This window comes from Thermobia domestica, unplaced genomic scaffold (genome assembly GCF_964235325.1).
Source record: "Thermobia domestica unplaced genomic scaffold, izTheDome1.hap1.1 HAP1_SCAFFOLD_93, whole genome shotgun sequence".
Classification (NCBI taxonomy): Eukaryota; Metazoa; Arthropoda; class Insecta; order Zygentoma; family Lepismatidae; genus Thermobia; species Thermobia domestica.
The window spans coordinates 617,582-623,671 of record NW_027655886.1 but is presented as its reverse complement, the minus strand read 5'-3'; positions in this window follow the sequence as shown (position 1 = coordinate 623,671).

Below are 6,090 nucleotides of genomic sequence, written 5' to 3'. Positions count from 1 at the left end.
AATAAAGAGGGAGAGTTCATTGAGAAATGGACACAGGTTAATTCCCTATATTTCCTTGTTCTTGGAAATTAGAACGAAACGGCACGTAATTTCGGTGTGCACTTCATACATTGATTTTTTTTTTTTTCGTACTGCAATGAATTGATATTTACAAAACAACCTTACATTTCGTTTCATACTATCATTTTCATAACTTACAATGATTCTTACAAATTCGCACGAATGGATAATCAGGATTTTTGTTAATATATTGGATACTGTAATTAAAATTCATTAATATGTGAATTTACTCATATGAAATCACCTAAACAACTTCATATGTAAAGTTAAGTTCATCATTGGTATGGTCATCTGCAGGATGTTTTAAAATATATATATGCTATCTTGGACTTTCCTAAAAAGCACAAGAGTGCACGTGTTTGCTTTCATAATATTTCACAACAAAATTCTTTGTTCAGAAAACCTCATGATGTTAAGTTCCATGAATAAACTCTCTTACTGTGAATCTTGTAATATTTTGAGCATATAACAATGAATATATTACTATAAGTAAGGTATTAATTACTTTTTCTGAATAAACTCTGCAAGTAGCTTCTATAAACTAAGCAAAAATAATGTAATGCTAACGAGTCTTACTGACGTCATGTTGTTTTATTTTTGACAGTCTTCTTAAAAAGTAACTTTTCACAAGTTGCTGGAAGTTAATAGAAGTTACAACAGGAAAGAAAGGCTATAATAAGACTTAGCATAAATAATTATTCAATGAAAAGGCACTAGCAGCGGGCTTTGAGCCCGAGACTTTCTGTTTGAGAAATCATAACTTATCACCTTAAAAAAATGTTATTTCTTTGTTTAAAACTGTGCAGTACTACCCAACTCGACAGCGACACGAACAAGAAATATCAAGGACAGTTAAAATTCCACGCTCGCTACTACAGAGAGACTCGAACCCTCAGTGGGCTTCTTTTCACGATAGTCAACCTAATGCCTCAGATTACTCGATTACACCCATCGGATACTACTAAACTACTAATGCTTCTTGCTTTTGATGGTTCGAGTGTCATACAATCTATTGACACTCCCATAAATTCTCAATTCAGAAATTTAAATTATTGAATGTGGCCTCTTCGAACTTTTAAGTGGAATGTTGGAGAACTTTTTGTACCTTTTCATATTTATACAAAGGATGGAGTACAGTCAATACGTCATTTAACAATATCATATTAGATATATTAAGTGTACATCTGAGATGCAGAATTGAATTTAGCGAGTTTATCAGAAACGTTAAATATTCGTATGTTCCTCAAGCCCCCTGTAAATGAGTTTTCTTCAAATTCAGACCTAGTTACATACCTTTATCGCACTCAAAATCGGAAACAAACTCGTCAATTCCATTTTTGAAATACAAATTTCTGAGCCTACATATTGTTTCTTTAATGAAACAATATTTTAAATATATAAAGGTATCATTTTTATTTTAAAGGAAATGATACATTTAGATATTTCATTTATGAAGGTCAGAGAGGAACCAAGTTTTGGTCGAGGAAGTGGAGTTGAGAATTAACTCCATGTTCTTTCTAAATTGTTAAGTATAAAAATAGCACACTACACAGTACAACAATTAGGAAAGGAGATTGTCTAAAAGTAAATAAATAACAAGTAAAATTAACTTACCTCGGTGTATCCAAAATAGAAAACCGCTTTATCCACACACATGCATTTGCAAAATCATTTAGTAACTTCTGGAAGTTCTGGACTGTAATAGTGTTTAAGATACTCATCATTATTTTCTGGATGGTTGAAACATCGTAGAAAAGCAACACTTTAATGGTGCTTTCAATTTGGGGAAAATAAAGTAATAACAGAGGAATAGGTCTGGCGAGTATGAGGGGTGTGGTAACACAAGCTCTTTTTGTTCAAAAACTCTTTCCAGTTTCTGTTCCTTATAAGGAATGAACCACGAAACGGGCACACAGGTTCAATTTCTTTAAATCTTCCGTTAAATCTTCCGTTGGCGAACAGTCTGTTTATTCACCATTATGAAGCCTGATATTACCCTGAGGCTTGCATTTCGGTTATTCAAAATGATATACCAAACTTTGTCAATCATTTTAGCTGCTCTGACAGACTTGATTGGGCTTGGGAACTGGTCATCTTCCATAGACTCCCTGCAAGCACTGAACCTCATATACGATTCAAAAACACGGCAAAGAGCAAAGAAATTGCTCTCATAAACCTTTTTCAACATCTCAAATACTTGGGTGTTGGAGTTTTCCCTAAGGACGCTGACGACTTTATTATCTGTTCCATTGTTGAAACGGTGACGAGGTATCACAACACCAGTCTAAACTTAGCCGCATCACGCGCCATATCGATGACTAGCCGAGCTGAAAAGTTCTGCACGTGCTCCCAAGATGACACGCAACATTTACCAATATGAAAAAATTGGTACCAAAACTAATTTCGTAGTAGAATAATTTGTTTGTCTCATTTTCTAATTGCAGCGCTGTACATTTCAAGACTTGGAAAGGATCGGTGAACCCCAGATGGAAGAACTGAAGAGGAATTCTTTTTAGAAAAATAAGACTAAGTTTCATTTACATCTTTCTTTATACGTTTCAATTTAAGTGAAGGAACAACAGTTCTTTTTATCTCACTTATCCAGAGCACGACTGGAATAGACCATTTCAAACAAAACTGACTAATGTAACATGCAAACTTGCCTAGTTATATTTTTGCACACCAATATATATAAATTCTAGCGTGTTTTTTAAGCGGCAATGCAAAACATGGAAATGCGATACAAACTGAAAAATGCATCGTAAATTGCAATGCATCTTTTCATCTTTCATTATTACCATGGAAGCTAAAATAAGGAGCAAACTGGAAAAATATTACTATTATTTCAAGAAATTTTTCTTTGAAGGGTCGGTTGCTGCAAGAAAAAATGCCTCGACTTTGGGCTGCAAAACAGTTTCCCACTTTGTCTTTCCTTCCTTTTGTCGGTTTGTTGCTAGTGGGACATCTTCCAGACCTTCTCAGGCTTCGGGTCACCCTGTCCTTGTTTCTGAGTGTGTAATAATAATAATAATAAAGTCCCTTGAGGGAAAGGTGCATTGGCAGCAGAGAAAACAAGTTCAAACTACAATTGGACCTAGCCGATATACGGTGTAGCATGAATGGGACTTGAATATGTTTAGTAAAACTCAGAAGTGCTTATAGTAGGTCACTGAAACAGTAATAGTAACTATTTGCGTCGAAAATATAGAAAAATATACTCGTCTTTCTTTCTCTTTGCATTTGAAGTACTGATATACCGGATGCCTATTTACGCCCCTTGTAAATATCAACATACAATATTTGTAAGATTACTCATTATAGTACAGAAAATGCAATGCAAAATTTACAAATTGCGACAAATTGAAATTTGTATCGCAATTTGCTACACAAAATGTATTTTTTAAAAAAGGCTGGTAACTTCTTATGTAAATTTTTACATTTGAATATTTAATTTAGCTATAATTACCGGATATTTTGTATTTTGTTAAGTAAGTGTGTACATAAGAACTAATACTAATATTTTAATCGTAATAGTTAATCATTTTGTATATTCCATTTAATATGAAGAAATCATCATTGGAAATTTGAGAAACATTTTATCAAAAATCAGAAGTTGGCCAGAACTAAGAAACTCAGAGGCCAATGACCTACACTGTGTAAGGAATTGTCAACCAAGCACTTCTAATAAAAACTAACAATGTCATCGTACAGGATATAGGCCTACCTACAAGACTTAAAAATAACAAATAATATTTTAGAGGAATCGAAAAAAGTATGAACGGTGACAGTGAGGTTGAAGTTAACCTATTGTTTGAACTCCACATCTTATGAAGGCACAGCGTAATAATACGTATGAAATTCTTTCTTCAACCAGAACTTTCACACATTTTCAAAGCTTACGGTCAGGCTATCCTGGCTGGCGCGGTAAGCCTCTCGAGAAGATGCTAGCTTTTCAGACAGAAGTACCAGATGAAGTATGTGATAATTAATATTTATAATTAGAATAAATAATAGTACTCATATTTTTGGAAAGTACCGCGAAGAATATGTTTGATCTCTTCCGTTACCCTCCTTTGTTATTTCTTAATTAAAACCTTGTCTTTTAGTTGTTTGTATGTTGAAAGAAACACAAAGATGCTTCTGGTGTTTGTGGGTGAAGCTTAACAAACCTGCTTAGAGAGCAGAAGAATAGCCACCGAGCACCAGGAAATCCACTGTTTTCAGCGTTTCTGGAGAATGACAACTCCATATCTATATGAAACACCTAATAAAATGTGTATAGGTGTAATTCAGTTTGTTTTGTTGTAATAAGTGAAAATGTAGCAACCGAACAGAAGTGCACAAGAAAGAATCGCGTGAAATTGTTTTAATGATTTTTCACATTTTCTCCACCAGAGGGTAGCTTTGCATAGACAGGTGCAAACTAGGCTGTTGTTGCATGGTGGTGAAAATATTAGATTTTAATATCACGATTAAGAGACTATATCAGAAAGTTACTAAAGAGTGGCAGGTGTCAAATGAATTTTAGAAGTTTGTAGTTTATTATATATCTATTAGAAAGAAGTGACACCTAATCGTTAACGATATAACGTTAATGACTAAAGATATGGCAATTGGATATAGGACCTCCCAGAAAGAAACCGTTACTCTTAAAAGAAAGAAAGGGTAGAGACCCATTTGAAGAGAGTGCAAGTATAGCGCGAGCTTCTCCTTTTCAGAGAATTCAACAGCTCACAAAAACCCAAAAAGGGAGTATTCAAAATTCAGTATCTATCCAGTTGTTTCAGTGGAGTGAGTGTTCTTATCGTGTTGAGATTGATCTCGGGTAGTTCGTGATATGTATAATGAAGACAGATCCCAAGTAGTTCGCTCTTCAGACTGTGTTAATGCAGTTCTAGATCATTTAGTTAGACCGTTTTTAAATATAATGCTTAGACAGTTCTTGAACATTTCGCGAGTCGATCTATCATCAGGATCCAGTTTTTGAGTTATTACTCAAGTGAACTTCAATTAGTCGACGAGTTTTAATTTGATTTGAACAGTTTACATTCCGCTTGTGATGAATTCCCAGATGGAATAATAAACTTGTAAATTTTCTAAATTACTTGGAACTTCGTGATATATGTTTTATGTTTTCACCCAAAAACAAATATTTCTACGAAATTCACTAAACATGCTAGTGGAAGTTGAAGAACGCTTCACTATCAGTTTATTTGCATTTATTCCTGAGAACTGTATCTCACAAACGATTCGAGTGTTAATTATGGAATACGAAGAAAGTAGCTTGATGTGGAATCACACGTAAAATTATAGTAGTAGCATAAAAGCCAACTACAAGGCGAGAAGAACTAAATAAAAGCCTTAATGCTACTCATTCATAATGGAAGCTGCATGAAGAACATTCAGAGTTCAGTTGGTACAATTTTAGGATAAAATATCATTACTTTCAGTGAATGGAGAATTCAAGTGAAGCAACGAACAAACATCGGAGTAAAGAATGGATATATACATTATCAACTGATTACGTGATATGAATCTATAATCAAGCTAATATTTTCAAGCTGTTAAATAGAATGTTTGAAAAAGATACAGTACCTGGGTATATGTATTTTTCTTTCTTCCGTACATATTCATAGTGAAGTGTTATTATAGAGTTAGGTGCTAAAGTTCAGTGTGTTAAAATAAGTGTTTCAACCTAATATCAATGGAGTTATCAACATCACTAAGCAGTTTTCCTTTGGTGTTGGTGAGTACCAGAATTATTTATCTGTTTTCTTTCAGGTTTGAGGTGACCTTTGCACATTAATGCCAGAATTCGTGAAGTCTATTGGAAATCACAAAAGCTCTTTGATATTGAGGTGTCAGATCAGCGTAAGTCCACGTATGAAAGAAAGCCTGAAAAGCGTAACCGGACTATAATTAAGGATCTTACGCATACAGGAATGTAAAGGAGGTAATTGCTTTAAATATTTTTGCTCTACCGACTTAAAATTGAGAATTTTTAATTTTTGTATTTGGCAATTGAAAATT